Here is a 21,044-nt window from a genome sequence, read left to right on the forward strand (position 1 = left end):
TGGAGATAATCTGGTGTGGCATACACTGCACAGCTTGTGTTTACCCATGTTTCACAGTAAGCACAATGACATACACATACAACAGACAGTAATACTTTGCAAGCCTGCCCTTACTGTATGTGAGAGGAGACACACAGAGAGAGAGAGAGAGAGAGACCAGCACACCCCTAGCTGTACTGTCCTAGTGAGGCTGACAGCTAACTATAACACAGTAAATACTAATAAATTCTGTCCTGTACAGGACACAGACCGTGTACAATAGCGGCTCTCCCCCTTTGCTACACCCTGTACCAGATTTCCAGCGTGTCTTGTGAGGCTGGAAGCACTGTGTGTGCTATCTGTGGTTGCATTAAGCGAAGGAAGGCGCTAAAATGCCTCTGGTCCCGCTCTGAATTAGTTCTGCCCCCTCCAATGACGCCGGAGCTATAATGATTTTTATACTGGCAAAGTCTCCTGTGTGGCTTAAAAACATTGCACAAGTGCTAGTTCAAGCTATTGTGAGCCAGTCTACACAGGGGGCACTAGCGGGACCCTCCCAGGAGGGTCCCGTATGCCGCGCCCGCGTTCAGCCGCACTTAGAACAGAGGACCCCCATAGTGGGGCCCCGGTTTGAACTCACCACAGACGTCACCTTCAGGCTAGTGTTAGGGGTGTGCGGCGTGCTGCGATTGTGACAGCCAAGGCGCAGTGCCCCGCTGAACAAACAACCTCTCAGGACAGTGGTCCTGCAGCGGGGAAGCGGCTCTGCACCTCGCAAGGCCGGTGACCCCCCCCCCCCAACTCCCACGGTGCAGGTATGCTGTTGTCCAAACAGCATACCGAAAATAATAAAAGTTTAAAAGAAATTGATGAAAACTCTCTGGAGCTGCAGAGATGTGCATCCTCTCCTGAGGGCACTTTTTTCTAAACTGCCTGTGGGAGGGGGCATAGAGGGGAGGAGCCAGCACACACAGTGAAGAAATTTAAAGTGCACCGGCTCCTTTGGACCCCATCTATACCCCATCGTACTAGATTCCCCAATATCCCTTATGGATTCTAGAGAAATCTTGTTATAATGTTTTGAATTATCAAGGGAGAACAAGCCATACATGTGATCTTTTTCCAAGAGCACAAATACATACTAGAAACAACTATGGGTCTGATTCAGAGTGGCCGTAGACGTTTCTGCAGCTTCGTCTTTTGCTGCAGGCTCTTTATGTTAATCTGCGTCTGGTTTCAAAACAACACAGACGCCACCTTGCAGCAACTTAAGACATGGAATTTCTGTCACTGTGCGCTTTTAGGTCTTACGTCATAATGATTTTAGAATAATCCTTTGCATTAATATTGTTTGTTTGTTTTTTTAGGGGGTGGGGGTATTTTTTTTACACATAAAGTTTATTAAATGGTCACAATAGGTGGTGACAACCAAAATCTAACATACAATAAAGTGACCATGGGGCATATGTATCCTATATCATATATTCGCAAAACAAAAAGCTGTAATTATCGGACATTTAACGTATATTATCACATCTCTGAGATTGATTTTTGCAGCATATGTATCAATGTAGAGCTGGCTAAATTTAAAATGTGATAAGCTATTGCTTTTCCAATTCATTTTCCTGTATTTTAAAATTTATATTGCATTTTTTTTTTTATTGCATTTGGCTAAAAGTGTCATTACTGCGCATGCACAGCTTGTATTCTCCATGGAGGAAGGAAAATGTTATTGCATAGGCAAACAACGTGTTAACCATGTAAGTTAATGTTTTTTCTTTTATTAATGTCACCTTTTTGATCATACTATGTCACCATAAATCCCGCAGCAAGTGAGACACATATGTCCCCTTTTGAGATTATAAGCCATTTTTGTAAAAGGGGCCAGAATCTCTCACAGCAGCAGGCCTGTCTTGGGTAAGAAAAAAGTATAATGCCTGGCGGAGGTGACTGCTGCAGGGAAGGGGGGGTTAGGCAAAGGTGGGAGGGATCACATCAGCCTGCCTTGGTTGTCTGGAATCCCTCTTCTTGGTTAGCTGTGGCTGCATTTGGCTCCATGGTGTGTGTGTGTGTGTGTGTGTGTGTGTGTGTGTGTGTGTGTGTGTGTGTGTGTGTGTGTGTGTGTGTGTATATATATATATATATATATATATATATGGTGCGGGGTACTAAATAAGTGTTCATTAGACCTTATAGCTCTAGTGGTGGAAGAAGTGGGGCAGGAGCTTAAAAAACTACGGACTGATGCAGAAACTGTGGTTAAGGTTAATACAGCTACGCTTATGGAGGATAAGTCCCAAAACTGGACCGAGAGGTTACAGACACAAATTGACAAATATAAACAGGATCTTATTTCTATTAAGCGGAAAAAACTTGCAACTGTTGCCAATGACAATACAAACCGTGCTGTGTATAGGTGGTTATTAGGTAATAATGTAAATGAGAGACAAAACCGACCTAACAGGCGACAACGAGTTATTCCGGTGTCGAGAGATTATGGCTCTTCTGCTTCCACTTCCGACACTGACTACAATGAGGGACAATATGAATCTAATTTTTTTAGAACAAAATGTAGATCGTTATACCCTACACAGCCGGCCGCTTCGAAGCAGCATAGACCGCACACGCGGCGACGGGGGTACTGGCCGAAGAAGGGGCCATCGGAGACGGAATTGAATATGGTTTTCAATCTATCAACCACGGTCCTTGATGAGGCACAGTTGAGACTCCTCTCTAAAGGGCTCTCCTTTGTACCGACTTGCGAAGTCAATTCTTTTAGACAAACTATTGATCAATTCAAATTTGGAAGGACTATGCTTTTACGCGAGTTCTTCAAAGATGCAACTCCTGATAAGGAACGAGTTAAATTTAAAGTAATATCTACATTTGACCCACCGTCCACTAATTCTAGCATCAAAACATTTCTACATTTGGTGCAACATGATACTAAATGTAAAACACCCAAAAGATTGTATGACAATCTTTCACCCTCCGAGCGCACTGCCTTGAATCAACTTAAAGAGGCAAACCATCTGGTGATTAGGCCTGCTGATAAAGGCGGATCGGTTGTGGTGCAGGACTGGTGTGATTATGACCGCGAGGTCATGAGGCAGCTCTCCGGCACCACAACCTATGCAAAACTTAATACAAATCCTGTTCCAATTGTAAAACGGAAGATTGATGCTACTATCAGAAGAGGCCTTGAACAGAGATGGATCTCTGATGATTTTTCACGATTTTTCACTGTTGAACATCCACGGTGCCCCATTATATATTTACTGCCTAAAATACATAAAACACTCACACAGCCCTCGGGACGGCCCATCATTGCCGCTGAGGGGTCTTCTCCTTCAACCACTCGCCATCTTTCTGGATAGCCTACTACAACCTATGGTTCACTTAATCCCTAGTTATTTGAGGGATACTGGTGACTTCCTCCGGCATGTAACAGAAATCAAGGTAACCAATGGAACCCTTTTAGCAACCTTTGATGTCTGTTCACTTTACACCGTAATACCCCATCAGGCAGGATCAGAAGTTTTAAGATCAGCATTTGAACGCACACCATGTACCGAGTACCCCACAGAATTTTATTTTAGAGTTGACCGAACTGGTATTAACACAGAATCTTTTTTTGTACAAAAAGGATTTCTATATGCAAATTGCCGGTACAGCAATGGGGTCAAATTTGGCCCCGGCACACACAAACTTGTTTGTGGCATGGTACGAGAGTACATACATCTTTCCGCAGTATGGGCACAATATAATTTTTTCCCGAAGATTTATCGATGATATCTTCCTATTGTGGCAAGGTACGCAGGTTGAACTCAACATGATGGTGGAGGAGTTGAATGCACTAGCTAGTCCCATAAAATTTATGCATACTAGCTCCTATTCAGAAATTAATTTTCTGGATGTTACGCTCATTAATACGGGTACACAGCTCAGTTTCACCCTCTTTCGGAAACCAACAGACCGCAATCAGTTATTATTAGCCACCAGCCATCACCCTTCAGCTTTAAAAGGGAGTCTACCAACTTCACAATATTTGAGGGTAATGAGGTTGAATTCTGAACCTACACGTAGAAATGATCAATGCAACGAGATTACCACACGCTTTTTAGAGCGTGGCTATTCCCCAAAACAACTACGGGCGTGTAGACAAAAAGCTGAACAGATTTTCACGGGTACTAAACCTAAGAAGAGAACCCAAGATCGTTTGACCTTCCATACCTAGTTTGATGGTAATTCTGCCAAGATGAAAAAGGCGTTACATCATCATTGGCCGATTATTAAATCAGATGAAACTTTACCGTTTGCTAAAACAGGGGTACCGATGATGGCGTATTGAAGGGGAGCCAATCTCAAACAGCTACTTATGAGTCAGAGATTATTTCCTGAGGATGAAACAACTAATACCCCATGGACTGCTTTGATGCAGTCTAGACCTGGGTGCTTTTCATGCTGTAGCTGTACTACGTGCCGGTCCATGATTACTGGACCCACATTTAGTCATCCGCACACTGGAAGGACTATCCGATTGAAATACCATCTGCATTGTCATCTTGATTTTATTATATACATGCTGAAATGCCCGTGTGGGCTGTATTATGTCGGCCTTACTACCCGAATGTTTTGTGACTGGATGGCTAACCACAGGTCATCAATACACACGGCGATACTTACGGATAAGACCGATAAGCCAGTAGCTCGCCATTTCTTGGAAGCTAGGCACCAAGTGGCGAGTCTCAAGTGTAAAATCATTGATTGGATCCCCCCAACTTGATTGGAGGGGATCGAACTTTGGCTCTTAAACAACGAGAATGTTATTGGATACACACTCTCGACACCATTGCACCCAGAGGTCTTAATGAAGCAAATACATTGCACCCCTTTCTATAACAGCCAGTCCTCTATTCTGATAATTTTTTCCTCATATAGTGACCATCTACATGAGAGACTCTGTTTTTAGGGTAGGCCTCCCTAAATACGGTACATGGTAGGGGCGACTACATTTTGATAGTTAAGGGTTGCTTATCAATCTAATTTTTATTGTAGAGATTTGTTTGTTAAATATTTGTGCAACCCTTAGGACCATTTTTGTGATTGACTCACCGGCCTCTTGGGTGACTGGCATACTTTTGGACCTGAAAGGTATAGACCTATATATATACTTGTCATAGTGCTGATCTTTCTAGCTGTTGATTTGAGTAATATCTATTGAATTATTACTGTTCAACTGTGACTGATTTATAATTTCTAATGAGAAACAGCGGAGCCTGGTATAAGTGTGCCCACACTAGACTAAGAGCGGTGTGCAGTGATGATAGCATTAGTATGATCTTATATTCCACATCTCCTTTGTTGCATGTAAATTGTAGACCAACTATAGGTGCACTGTGGGACTAAGTTAATTGCTGGGACGCGCTGAGTAGCGCATCTCTATTGCTTAGTAACAGTGCAGCGAGGTGCTTCCGGCCGCTGAACCGCACGGAAGTGTAGCCGCTGGAATGCATGATGACGCGTTTCCATCTAGCGGTCTACACTGAAGCGCTGCGGCTGGCCGGAGCCGGTGCTCACATAGCTATATAGCGTGTCCCACAGGTGTGGTGTTCCCTTCTTGTTCTGGGGTGTTGTAGAGATTCAATAGAGCTCTTGTTGTGTTTCAATTACTATTAGAATCTTGTTGGGGGTGTGGCTTCCGGAACGGGCGTCACATCCGGTAGTATCTCCTTAAATAGCTCACTCGTGCACAGGGCAGCATGCAGCAATGTTTGCTCTGTCCCCTGGCTAAAGTGAGTAGTGATTATCTCTACAATATGCGATTATCTCTATACCTTTTATCTATAGTGGGATTTTTTGATTGAATTGTTTACTTTGTTTCAGCAGGTTGGATTACTTTATATGCTAAACCACCTGCACCGCTGCGTGTGTATTCTATGGCTACTCTAATTAGGTATGGATTTAGGCTTTTTGATACGAGTTTTACGAGTGGTTGTACACTACAGCTCAAAGTTGTCAATTATTATTTTATTTGGCAGCATGGAGTACGCTTTAAGTGTAATTCCAATGTGTTCTACATGTCCTAATATCCCAATATGAGAGATATGCTCTGTGTGGACACCTACAGGTTCCCCAGGTAATTGTTTCATCCCTTGGATGGAAAATAAATTTTGATGGCACTTCTTAACAGGTGTTTATGGTGGTGGGTCCAGTATTGTAGCCATTAGGCACCCATAGGGGCCGATGAGGCTTATTGCTTGTGACTGTATATTACTGTTCATTTGCAGATTATTCTCATGTTTTCCTTAATTGTGAACTGATGATACGATGCATCACCTGTCTTGATAAAGGCCTGTGACCAGACCGAAACGTCGACAATAAAAGCAATTGGTGATTTTATGAAGAAGTATCAGTGATTATTTATTTGTGAGAGTGCACCTTCCAAATACTTTGGAGCTTTCTACGGTATATATATATATATATATATATATATATATATAGTGAATGCCAAATTGCTTTCTCACAAATATTTAAAATGCCCGCTCTAATATATATTGCAGAAGCCAGGCGAATCTTATTACCATATACGATAAAAGTGCGCTGTACATCGCAAAACACTGCATCCCATAAGAGAAAACAATACACCCACACATTATCTGAGTTCCAAAGCTCATTGATGTATATATTTGTTATTAAAAGGATATGGATTCAATATATTACAATGTATAGTATACCTATAGTTACAACTCATACAGTAAGCAGTTAATACATACAGTTACAGTTACATACAGTTACAGTTACATACAGTTACAGGCCAGCAATACAATACCATTCCCTCAATGCTTATGTCTCTCTCTCTCTAAAATCATGCTGGGACTCCATCTTATGCTGAGACCAAAACAGGAACTGAGCTCCTGTGTGATCAGCAATGTGTTATCTAGTTTTTTGGGGGAGGGAACTTACTCATTCATGATGAGTCACTAGTCTCTTTGTATATGCTAATCAGGTTCAGCCTTGGGGACGTCCAAAGGGGCTGGCCTGAGCCTCCTTCTACTACCTGTTTGGAATATCTATTGTTCTAATAAAAGTGATTTTAGCTTACATACATTTAATCATAATTATTTGTTGCAATGTCCTACAACTTAATAACAAGTATCAAATGAATCTACACATTAATTTGGTTGCTTTAATAGTAAATATGACAGGTCTATCTTGCTTCGTTCAAATAATACACATACATGACATTACTTCATTATATAATTTTAAATCATCATGATGTCTGGCACTTGATATTATTATAATTATGTACTGTATGAAATAAGTGTCGAATCCATCTCTGTGGCATGTCCATGTAAATGTGTGTGTTACCATATATTGCTGTGCTCGCTGCGCATATTTGCAAGTATAGCGACTCATATGTGTGTAGTTTGTATGTTCTTTTTATGTAATTTTTTTTACTTCGACAGTCCACCCTTTGGCAGCAAACATTAACTGCCATCAATTATTAACATAAGAAAAAAAAATATTTCATACAATAATCGGTGACCTAGACACAAGTATGTATTAATTTTGCAAATCAGACACTTGTCTATATTTGGGGAAGACAGGGAGGAGGACGAGACATCCTCTATATGCACTCGGCGGTCACGGGACCACTGGTTGGGTGTGGGACAACATTCAACCTAGAGAGTATGCTGGGACAGTGCTTTGGCCTATAATGTCTGATTTGTGACGAACATTTCACACATACATGTACCTACGTCTTTGTACACTGATGTTTGGATTAGATTGAGGTTCTGCTGGGTAGATGAAGAATACACAAACAAATCGTGACAGTGACATATAAAATTTTCATGATCTACATATTCCTATCATTTTCTGAACATTGTTTCCATTTCTGGAACGTATGCTAGGTCTGTTTAATCATAGAACAAGGGTTATAAGTAGTGTCCTTCCTAAATAACATAAACCTTCGGAGTTCGGGGAGAGCCACTCATAAACCTTTCTTCCACATATATTAATGAGCTCTTTATCTGCAATGTGTGAATAGCCATTGTCTGATTGTTCCTGATTACCTCTGAACTCCATAACTACTAGACCTTTGATTTTTCTCTGATTTTAACAAACTGATCGGCTAATCCTGGGATCCTATAAGGAAATCACTCCTTCCTCCAGAACCAGTTCCAGACCCACACTCGACTCCTCATAAAAAAAAAAACCTTGCAAAAATAGAATATCCTGAAAGAAAATGTTTGTCAGCAGGAAAGACAGAAAAGAGAAATAGAACAAAACAACTCTTGTTCATAACAAATCAATTACAATGACTGGTCTTTCTGCAATCCTTTAGTACGCTCAGGTAGTGTTCAACAGTGCCGCCTCTCAGTCTTCACGGAACAGAGTCTCTGGTGATACTTTTGCGATCTCACTCAATTTACGAGTTCCTTCCGGACTACCGACTTTCCTGCAATGGGAATCGTGGACCCAAGTCTCTCTCTTGGCTACTTTCACTGGGATAGTGCTGTCAACAAAACTTGGTATGGTCCTTCCCACCTGTCTATTAGGCAACCTGAGCGTAAGAACAATTACACAGTCTCTTGGTTCACAATCAAGACAGTTAGTATTTGGTATACCAGCAATCTACAGTTTCAAGTTCTTTTGTCAAGGTCTCAAATGCTGGCTCATCTCAACAAGGTACTGTACTGTCACCTCATTGGTGTATTTCTGATCATTGTGCAGGACCAATCATGACATGAGGTTGTCTTCCAAAAAAAACACAAATACCAAAACAAAAACAAATTTCAAAGAGGGTGATTCGTTGAGTGAAGATCTGGGAGTGGTTCCGAAGCTACATAATACTAGTGGCAGTATCTATGATCACAATAGCACAATTTCAAGCTTTGCTCCTACTTCTAGGGGTACCATTATCTACACACAAATTTCTGCACAATTTTTCTTTGCGGTAAACACAGCAGCATCCGTGACGGCAGGAAATGCCTCTACCCAGTTTGAGAAAACATCAGTGCACACCAATACATAACAGTAATTCCTAAAGGGTGTTAACTGTACGAAGTCGATTTGTATTTCCTGAAAAGATCCGTCTGCAGGAGGGATATGGGATGGCTCTGTTGGTATTGCTTTACCAATATTCTTCCTCAAGCAAGCAAGACAGGTCATTGCTCTCTTACCTGCATGAGAATAGAATCCTGGCGCACACCAGTAGGCTCTCATCAGCCTGCACATACCCTCTTTGCTTAGATGAGTCAGACCGTGTGCCACCTCAGCTAGACTTGGAAGGTATGCTCTGGGGGCTATTGGCTTACCGTGTCCACCTGTACACAGTCCTGAGGACTCCTGGCCATACCCTTTTGTCCTCCAGACTGCCTTTTCCTGTAGGGAACACAAATTTTTTATTTTAATTTTAACTATCGTGTGTTTGCAATGTAGAGCACCATGAGCATAACTCAAGAAAAAAAAGGAAAAAAAAACATCTCTAGAGGAGAAAAAGAAGAAGAAAAAGAAAAAGAAAATGTCAGGTTTGCCATTCACCAACAGGCATATCAGTGTCTATACAAAATTTCCCTTCACCAGTATTCCCATTCTCCACCCTTTGTGCATGACAAGGCACACTGCAGTAATACTGGTGTCATCGTGCTGTTGAGATATACTGGGTTCAGGAAGAACTCTGAAGGACCTAGGCATGTGGATTTTGACCTGTAATTGGGTCCATGTATTGTACCACCCTGTGTGAACGCAAAAGATGAAGAGGAAACTGTAGAGAAACAGAATAGAGGTTGGTGACAGATGAGTTTGTAGAGGTGAAGATTTTATAAAAATTTGACAACTGGATTGGGCACTACGGGAAAGTGAATCTCTACTTGGTCTACTCCCCTTAAAAAAAAAATTCTGTGTTTGTCGTATCGCTATTGGGACTATCCCAGCCATCAATCCAGTGTCTTGTCCATCCTAAGTTCATAGGGAACCCGGTATCTGTGAGATAATTTCCTCTACCTGTGATGGACATGCTTCTAGAACAGTAGAATGCGACATTAGTCTTCATGGGTGTCTAACATACTTTGTACTTCCTGAGCGGGAGCATAGTATATGTATATCATATCTAACAAAATTAAGTTAATCAGGGGCCATTTCTGCTAGGAAAAAGAAGCAAAAGTTTAGAGGCCCCATCTTAACCCCAGCAAGTTTTGTCAAAGGGTAATGTTGCATTTATTTTGTTCTTCCCATTAGCCGAATCTGTGTTTTCTATATGGCTTATGATTCCTTACTTTATGTCCCTTGGTCCAGTCTATGTGTTTAATAATGTGGCTTGTGTTTTCTGTCTAGGGGATCTATATTGACTATGTGTCCTACTACTCCTACAATCTCTGGCAAAATGCCCTTCCTTCCTACAAGTGTAACATATTATTGACCATTAGGGATCTGGGGTTTGGACTGATGGGTCTTTCCTGTATGTGCCAGTATACTTACCGTCCTCAACCTCTCCACCTGTTGTTCTCTGTGCCAAGCACTATTCTTGTGATGTTCAATAGCTGTCACACTCACGGCGCTGCGGCTGCCGCGCTTACCGCTCCGGGTGCGCTGGGTCTCCCGGCGGTCGTCGCCCCCGGTGGGCTCCGGGTCGTCGCGTCTTGCTGGCGCTGCCTCCGGCGGGTTCCCGGGGTGTGGGCACTGCCATTGCGCCCGGCATCCACGAGAGCGTGGTGAGCGGGTGACGTCATCGGTCCCTTCCGCCAATCGGGAGAGGGCGGGAAGTTCAAAGGCAGACACCGTACAGAGCCCCGGCGCCTGAGTATCGTCTTTTCCAATGATCACTAGTGCTAGCAGCATTCAGCGTGTTCTCAAGCTGAACGTCTCCTGTGTTCCAGCGTTGCAGAGTATCTTTCAGTGGGACATTCCCTGTGCTACCAGCGTTACAGTGTATCACTCAGTGCAACCTTCCCCATGCTACCAGCGTTACAGTGTATCACTCAGTGGAACCTTCCCTGTGCTATCAGCGTTACAGTGTATCACTCAGTGAGACATTCTCTGCGTTACCAGTGTTACAGTGTATCTCTCAGAGGGACACCTCCTGTGCTTCCGGTATTACAGGGTATCCCTAAGTGGAACGCCTCCCAAACTTCCAGAGTTACACTGAATCTCAAATCCTCATTCATTTCCTCAACATCGCTCACAAGTTCTTCATTCTTCTGTGTGATTCAACATCATTCTCAAATCTTAATTCATCTCTTCTGCATCGCTCACAAGTTCTTCATTCTTCTGTGTGCTTCAACATCGTTCTCAAATCTTTATTCATCTCTTCAGCATCGCTCACAAGTTCTTCATTCTTCTGTGTGCTTCAACATCGTTCTCAAATCTTCATTCATTTCTTCAACTTCGCTCACAAGTTCTTCATTCTTCTGTGTACTTCAGCATCGCCCCCAAGCCTTGGCCACAACTAATTCTTTAGCATTACACGTCGGTTACAACGGCAAAGTTCTGCATGAGGAAAACCTACATCCGGCCATCCCTGCTCCGGCCCAGCTGTGGTTCCTCTTCCCTATCATCGGAAGAACCCCCGAGTTCTCAACACTCCCAACCCATGTCAGTGACAGTATACTCAGGCCACATGGACCCAGGGGATCGGAACCCATAGTCAAGCACCATCCAAAACTTGGCTTCCCGAGTCCAGAGTCAGGAGGTGGCACAGAGCCAGGTGATGCAGTATCTCCAGGAATTATCCGGCCGGCTGGATCAAATTCAGGCCTCCCTGGCTTCAGTAGTTCCAGCTCCTGCTCCAGTACCCGCTCCAGTAGTCGTCTCCAGTAATGTTCAATCCTTGTCTGGAACCAGGTCACGCCTTCAGCTTCCCACTCCCTCTCGCTATAATGGGAATCCAGAGAATTGCCGTGGTTTTCTCAACCAATGCGAGGTGCATTTTGAACTTCTCTCACACAATTTCCCCACGGATCGGTCCAAAGTGGCATACATTATTTCCTTGCTTGAAGGTTCAGCGTTGGATTGGGTGTCTCCGTTGTGGGAACAATCTGACCCATTGGTTTCCAGTTACACTAATTTCATCGCGTCATTCCGAAGGAGTTTTGATGAGCCCGGCAGAACGACCGCTGCTTCCTCGGACCCGCTCCGAGTCCGTCAGGGCTCCCGTTCTGTGGGACAGTATGTGGTTCACTTCCAGACCATTGCCTCAGAACTACGCTGGAATAATGATGCTCTCAGGGCCGCTTTATGGAACGGGCTCTCTGACCGTCTGAAGGACGAGCTGGTCACTAGGGATCTGCCGGATCCTTTAGAAGAGTTGATCTCACTCTGTGTCAAGGTGGATCTTCGCATGCAGGAACGAGGTGGCGAACGTAGTCGGTCGGATCGATCCAGATTCCGGCTTCTCCCGCCTAAGCAAACAGTTACCCCGAGTCCGGACGAACCCATGCAAATCAACCGATCCCGGCTGTCCCCGGAGGAACGACAGCGCCGTCATGAGGGTAAACTCTGCCTCTACTGTGGAGCCGCGGATCACTTTATCAAGTTCTGCAAGTCCCGTCAGGGAAACGGGCAGGCCTAGCTTGTTCCGGAGGAGTCAAGTTAGGGGTTACATCTAAATCTTCTCCGACAGTGGATTGTTTACTCTCCGTGTCTCTGTTTTCTGAGTCTATAGCCAAACCTGTTAAGGCCCTGCTGGACTCTGGGGCTGCAGGGAATTTTGTTTCTCTTTCTTGTGTTCAGAGTCTGGGTTTACAGTTACAGTCTGTCAAACGACCTATAACGTTGACTGCCATCAATGGTACCAAAATATCTAATGGTCTTATTACAAGTCGCACAGAGCCAATCAAGAACATGTGGAGTTTCTAGTAATTCCGGAGATGCCTCACGATCTTGTTCTTGGTCTACCTTGTCTTAAAATTCACAACCCTCACGTCGACTGAAAGTCGTCACAAATATTGTCCTGGAGTTCGTTTTGTCACTCTAGTTGTCTCACTCCTGTTTACCCGCTCCGTGCATCTTCCAAGTCGGATGAGGAGCTCATTCCGGAGGCCTATCGGGAGTTCACAGATGTGTTCTCAGAACAGGCGGCCGATCAGTTACCACCCCATAGACCCTGGGACTGTCCCATTGAGCTTATCCCAGGGAAAATGCCACCCCGGGGACGCACATATCCCTTGTCATTACCCGAGACCCAAGCTATGTCGGACTATATCAAATCTAATCTACTGAAAGGATTCATTCGCCCCTCTACCTCCCCGGCTTTTTCGTGAAGATGAAGGATGGGGGGTTAAGACCATGTATTGATTATCGTGGCTTAAACGATATCACTGTTAAAAACAAATACCCTTTGCCGCTAATTACTGAGCTATTTGATAGGGTTCGTGGAGCCCACGTCTTCACTAAGCTCGACTTAAGAGGAGCCTATAATCTGATACGTATCCGACAGGGGGACGAATGGAAGACGGCCTTCAATACCAGGGACGGGCATTACGAATATCTGGTAATGCCGTTTGGCCTCAGCAATGCCCCTGCCATTTTTCAGGGATTTGTAAATGAAATCTTCCGAGATATGTTATACCAAAGCGTAGTGGTGTACTTGGATGACATTCTGATATTTTCTAAGAATCTTGCAGAGCACAGAGTACAGGTCAAAGAAGTACTTCTTCGCTTATGAAGGAATCATCTCTACGGCAAGATTTCCAAATGTATCTTTGAGGTCCCTTCGATTCCGTTCCTCGGTTATGTCATCTCGGGTACGGAGAATCGCATGGATCCGGAAAAACTCACTGCCATTCGGGACTGGACTCAGCCTCTCTCCTTGAAAGGGGTACAAAGATTCCTGGGCTTATCAAATTACTACCGGAAATTAATTAAGGGATTTTCTACCATCGTTGCACCCATTACTGCCCTAACCAAAAAGGGGTCTGACCCAAGTCTCTTGTCTTCCGAAGCTGTAGAAGCATTTGCCCGGTTGAAATCAGCCTTTATGTCTGCTCCAGTACTCCAACAACCGAATTTCTCAAAACCATTCTTCTTGGAAGTCGATGCTTCCTCAGTAGGCATCGGTGCCGTCCTTTCACAGTACTCTTCTGATGGGAAGTTACATCCATGTGGTTTCCATTCTCGTAAGTTCTCTCCTGCTGAACGAAACTACACCATTGGAGATCAGGAACTTTTAGCAATAAAATCTGCCCTAGAAGAATGGAGGTACTTATTAGAAGGTGCTAAACACCTAATTACTATTTACAACGATCACAAGAACTTGTTGTATATCAAGACGGCCCAGTGCTTGAATCCCCGTCAAGCTAGATGGGCGCTCTTCTTCACTCGGTTCTCGTTCGTTATTAAGTACCGGGCCGGGACTCTTAACGCTAAGGCTGATGCTCTCTCTCGTTCTTTAACGGCCTCGGATGAGGAGAATTCCTTTGAAAAGAGTTTAATTCTCAGTCCAGTCTCTATTTCAGCAGCTCCCACCTCTCTGGGTCCTCCTCCTGGGAGAATGTCTGTACCAGTTGAATTTCGACCAAAGTTACTGCAGTGGGCTCATATCTCCAAGTTTTCCGGTCATTCTGGAGTTCAAAAAATGTGTCAATTTCTACGAAGGTCATATTCGTGGGACACCATGAAGAAGGATATACAAGATTATGTGAACTCATGTCCTCAATGTGCTCAGCACAAAACTCTTTGTCTGCCTCCTGCGGGGTTGCTTCATCCACTGTCCATTCCTAAGAAACCCTGGACCCATATTTCTATGGACTTTATTACCGAATTACCCCTCTCCAAGGGTTACAGTACCATCTGGGTGATTATTGACTGCTTTTCAAAAATGGCACATTTTGTTCCGTTGACCGGTTTACCAATGGCTCCCAAGTTGGCTTTACTATTTATTTGTGAACACTTCCGCCTGCACGGGTTACCTCGGGATCGAGGGGTACAGTTCACTGCAAGATTTTGGAGGGCCCTCAGCGTTACAAATAAAACTTAAGTTCTCATCTGCATACCATCCACAAACCATGGGCAAACTGAACGTGTCAATCAAGATTTAGAGACTTTTGTCCGCATTTATCTCTCTACTTCACAGGACGATTGGGTGGAACTGTTACCCTGGGCCGAGTTTGCCCATAATCATCTGTACCACTCTTCCACTGGTGAGTCCCCATTCTTCATTAATTACGGATTCTATCCACGAGTCCCAGAATTACCAATTTTTCCTTCGGAGGATGTTCCTGCTGCAGCTTCCACTCTCCGGCACTTCAGTCAAATCTGGAGTAGGGTTCATGCTAATCTCAAGAAAATCTCTGGCCGCTACAAATTCTTTGCAGATAGAAAACGGCGAGCAGCTCCTCAATATAAAGTTGGTGACAGGGTATGGCTCTCTACCCGCAATCTTCATTTAAGAGTACCCGCTATGAAGTTTGCTCCGAGGTTCATTGGTCCTTACCCCGTTTTGCAGGTCCTGAACCCTGTTGTCTGCAAATTGGGATGGCCTTCCCACTTTCGGGTACCAAATTCTTTCCATGTTTCTCTCCTTCGTCCCCTCATTTTAAATCGGTTTCATTCGGAGTCTCCTAGCCCAACCTCGGTAGAGACTGAAGTTGGAACAGAATTTGAAATCAAAACTATTCTTGACTCTCGTTATCTTCACAAGAATTTACAGTATCTGGTAGAATGGAAAGGTTACGGTCCTGAGGAGAGGAGCTGGGTCAAAGCTTCTGAAGTCACTGCTCCCCGACTAGTCCGGATCTTTCATTCTAAACATCCAATGAAACCAGGAAAGTGTCTAGGGGCCACTCCTAGAGGAGGGGGTATTGTCACACTCGCGGCACTGCGGCTGCCGCGCTTACCGCTCTGGATGCGCTGGGTCTCCCGGCGGTCGTCGCCCCTGGTGGGCTCCGGGTCCTCGTGTCTTGCTGGCGCTGCCTCCGGTGGGTTCCCGGGGTGTGGGCGCCGCCATTGCGCCCGGCATCCACGAGAGCGTGGTGAGCGGGTGACGTCATTGGCCCCTTCCGCCAATCGGGAGAGGGCGGGAAGTTCAAAGGTAGACGCCGTACAGAGCCCCGGCGCCTGAGTATCGTCTTTTACAATGATCACCAGTGCTAGCAGCGTTCAACGTGTTTTCAAGCTGAATGTCTCCTGTGTTCCAGCGTTGCAGAGTATCTTTCAGCGGGACATTCCCTGTGCTACCAGCATTACAGAGTATCTCTCAGTGGGACATTCCCTGTGCTACCAGCATTACAGTGTATCACTCAGTGGAACCTTCCCCGTGCTACCAGCATTACAGTGTATCACTCAGTGGAACCTTCCCTGTGCTATCAGCGTTACAGTGTATCACTCAGTGGGACATTCTCTGCGTTACCAGCGTTACAGTGTATCTCTCAGAGGGACACCTCCTGTGCTTCCGGTATTACAGGGTATCCCTAAGTGGAACGCCTCCCAAACTTCCAGAGTTACACTGAATCTCAAATCCTCATTCATTTCCTCAACATCGCTCACAAGTTCTTCATTCTTCTGTGTGCTTCAACATCGTTCTCAAATCTTCATTCATCTCTTCTGCATCGCTCACGTTCTTCATTCTTCTGTGTGCTTCAACATCGTTCTCAAATCTTCATTCATTTCTTCAACATCGCTCACAAGTTCTTCATTCTTCTGTGTACTTCAGCATCGCCCCCAAGCCTTGGTCACAACTAATTCTTTAGTCGGTTACAACGGCTAAGTTCTGCATGAGGAAAACCTACATCCGGCCATCCCTGCTCCGGCCCAGCTGTGGTTCCTCTTCCCTATCATCGGAAGAACCCCCGAGTTCTCAACACTCCCAACCCAGGTCAGTGACAATAACACACTATCTAAGATTAGCTACTGTGACCCCTTTCCAATTTTGCAAAGCACCCTGACACTCAATGCCTTATTGAGCCCATCAATTTGCACAGAGACAGCCGCCTTCCATTTGCCGAATTAGTGTTTACCAGTGATCTTATCCAGATGGAGAGTTTTCTATTACTGCAAGAGACAAAAACAAAAAAAAAGTTTCTAGGTCATGCGAAGTATTCATTCAATCCTTCTCATCCCGTATTAAGGGTCTGTACATGGTCCAACAAACAGTTCCGAGCTCATCTTTACTAGGGGCATTACTAGGAATAAATACTACTTATATGGTAACTGAAAGAAATACCCTGGGGTTACCTTGTCTCTGTCTGCTTTCCTACTGGCAAATACTAATGTGCGGACAGGTTTTTCTCCATTTCTGACGTTACTTTCTTGATTTTTTTGTTTTATTTTTGGGTTTTACTATATTTGTACACGAATGATACCATACTTACCTGTTCCACTGGCCTCAGCCACTTCCCCCACAGGCTACTGCTCTTATTTTACCGGTTGGATACTCCTCTGGGTGCATGAGAAATGGCTGAAAACAATCAGGTCACCTTCTCCTCCTAAATAAAACTTCAACATTCATTAGTACATATATAGGTTACAGTCATATTTTTCATATTTTTATTATTTTCTATAGTTTGTATGCTGGCCGTAACTGCTTCCACATCTACATATGGCGGTGTACTTGCATTCTCTTTTTTTCTTCCTACTTGTTTATTGTTGCTACAAGTTCAAACAGTTCTTATATTTCCATTATTGTCTTATATGACTTTGGTTAGACATACCACCTCCAATACCTTAGGATCAAACTCACCAACCCCTCTTGCTGCCACAGGTTTAAACACTTTGTATGTCTGACCCTTTGTTTTCTGGATTTTATCAGACATATCCTTATCCTTAAGTTCTGCAATACCTTTGGTTCAAAGCTGCCCACCTTAGGGAATGGTACCCTATCTTTGTCAGTCATACATAACCATTAATTGCAAAAAAGCCTCCGTGTGTGAACCATACTTTTCACACATAATAAACCTTGCTGACTCTCTCGGTCGCAATTCTGACCTTCTCGGTCCTGAGTCTGACCTTCTCGTTCCAACTCTTCTTCAGCCTTCTTCAGCCTGAACCCTAGCTACCTGTTAGGCGCCGGGGTCCGCTTGTCTGCGCGGCCCTGCGCCTAGCAACTAGAGACGCCGTGCGCGTACAGCCGCCGGCTCCCTAGCAACGCTAGACGCCGGGCGCGCTGAGCCGCACGGACCCTAGCAACGGGGACGCCACTGGCGGACCGCGTTCCCCGTTGCTAGGCTTTAGGAAATTAAGATATTCACCTGCTCTCTGGCCGTGCAGCAAGGCAGCTGCACGCCATTTATTCTAATCAGCCTTTAGCAGCTGATTGGAGGACTCCTTGTTAAATACACTCCCAGGGCTTCTCACAGACGCCGGTAATAGCTTCCTGCATGCTGCCTTTGTTTGCTGAGAGTCTGTTTCCAGTCCTGCTGTATCCGGTCATTCCAGTCCTCAGAAGTCCGGTATTCGGGAGTTGTCATCTCATCCCAAGAGGTCGTTTGGTTCCCTGGAGTCCTGACTGATCACCGTTTTATATCCAGTGGTGTTCGTGAGTTGCGGCTCTGCCGTGTGTTGCGGCTCAGCCGCTTTACCTTTTATATTTTGTGTTTGGAGCATTTGCGGAGGGTTCCGCTTCCACAAGTCCTCTCTGGTACTCGGCGGTGCCGGGTAGGAGAATTGGACAAGTGGATATTTTGGTTGTCCTTTTCCCTGGCGGTTTCTCCGCACATATTATAGTTTTGAGTTTGCTTAGCCCCTGGCCTGGTTGTTTAGTTAGAGGGCCTCTTGTTATCACCCTGTCTCGGGTTTCCCTTTGTCTCTCATTAAGACCGGGGGGCATCGAAGTTGGGCAGACATAATCCGCCCTTCAAACGCGGCTGCCAAGGGCTCAAGAAACCATAGTCTCGCAGGGGATTTCTGACAACACGGGTGAGACAACAGAGTTAGGGCGTCAGGGGCTATTTTCCTGTCCTGCTCCCTTCCCCAGCATTCCGTTCCAGTGCTTCGGTCCTTGCCATAAGATCTCCTCTGACCAGAGTGCTGGAATCATAACACTACCAAATGCCCACTGCTTGTGCAATTTACTTCAATACTACACAATGCACAATTCCCTATTACGCTCCTCTGCAAATCTCCTCACGATTTGCGTCTTTCGATCTATATTAACATGAGTCAGCCGCCTCACGCCACCAAGCCTCCACTTACTTGATGTACCACACTACGGGATCCCGAATTCCCTGGGTTCAATATCCACTCACTCCTACGTTCGCTCACTCAAATACACTTTGGTTTTTCTGTACAGAAAATTTAAATTCATTCAGATACACAGCTTTACCCCAGAGGCAATATCGTTTTCAAACTAAATTTTTATACTAATCTGCTTTAGAAACCGGGTAGTTTTGTGCTATTGTATTAAATGTCTACTATCCCACCTTTGAACTAAACGACACTATTGTGTAATTTGTACTTAGCGCCCGCATTCTTATGCACTTTGCGTACACACACGACCGTGCGTGTCTCTTACGCTGCATGCGCAGTCCTTTACTTTGTCCGAGACACATGTACAAAACCCTTCGTCCACAATAAATCACACAGCTCTATAAATGTGAACAATACTAATTACTATTGCCCACTAGACACAACTTGTTCTGTATAAACTTTTATGCAGACCTGCGTTTGTGTCTTTACGCTTACTTCCTTAAAATACTGTTATTTCAAATTTACCTATAAAGCAACAAATGTATCCTATTTCACACAGATCTATAATGACTCTAGCAATAATCAATAATTTAAATGATATGACTCTGATTGGATAGCTATCTTGCAGAACATACACTGATATAAATATACACATAATAATAATTATAATAATATTATATGTATGTACCATTCACTGGTCTCCTATGAGACACCTTACCTCTTATTTGCATATCAAAGCTATTTGCTTTTGCCTGCCTGTAAAAAGTGGTTGAACCAGTTAATTAGCAATTCAATGCCTATCCTATAGCAAGCAGATTCTACAAGTCTTAGAAGGAAAAAAAACAAAACCAACTCTTTCTTTCCTTTTTCTATGTATGTGCAATTTTTTTTTTACCAAGCCAAGCATTTATCTTACCATTTACTCTCACTATGCCCAACTGAAACTATTTGTAATTGACTATGGCATGGGTTAAATAAATGCATTGGTAACTCATAAATGGTGTTTGATGTGACCAAGGAAACTGATTATTCTGAGCAGACTGAAAATCAGCTATTTAGAAAATGACCTTCCTAAGATGGCCACTGCTCCTCCCCCTTCCACATCCATGAGGTTTACACAAAATGGTGGACAGGCCATGTGGTTAGTCCAAAATGGAGGACAGACCATGCGTCTTCCTTTGTCACAAAGAAATCACACATTATACAAGCACCTGAAGTTATTTTAGGCCTGAGTTAAAAAAAACTATATCAAGGCTATGCAGCAACTTTTAAATGTACTTTTAAACCTACTTAAACAGATAAACAATCCAATCTGAATCAAACACAATATGACTTATTTGAACTTTGTTTTGCAACAATAAAAATACATTTTAGCATCTTAAATATTATGAGAAATGCATTGTCCCTTGAAATTTCATATCATTGGATTACTGATATCACAACAATAGATGTGGATGTTATTTTCATCAGCGTTGCGATGCGTCCATCGGAGCCGGTCGATTACAGCCACGTTTGTAATGTACAGTGCATCATTAAGACCCTGATATCCCGTAAGAGCCCTCATCTGTGAATGCCAAATTGCTTTCTCACAAATATTTAAAATGCCCGCTCTAATATATATTGCAGATGCCAGGCGCATCTTATTACCATATACGATAAAAGTGCACTGTACATCGCAAAACACTGCATCCCATAAGAGAAAACAATACACCCACACATTATCTGAGTTCCAAAGCTCATTGATGTATATATTTGTTATTAAAAGGATATGGATTCAATATATTACAATGTACAGTATACCTAGAGTTACAACTCATACAGTAAGCAGTTAATACATACAGTTACATACAGTTACAGTTACATACAGTTACAGGCCAGCAATACAATACCATTCCCTCAATGCTTATATCTCTCTCTCTCTCTCTCTCTAAAATCATGCT

The sequence above is a fragment of the Pseudophryne corroboree genome, chromosome 6, assembly GCF_028390025.1.
Source record: "Pseudophryne corroboree isolate aPseCor3 chromosome 6, aPseCor3.hap2, whole genome shotgun sequence".
NCBI classification, from domain to species: Eukaryota; Metazoa; Chordata; class Amphibia; order Anura; family Myobatrachidae; genus Pseudophryne; species Pseudophryne corroboree.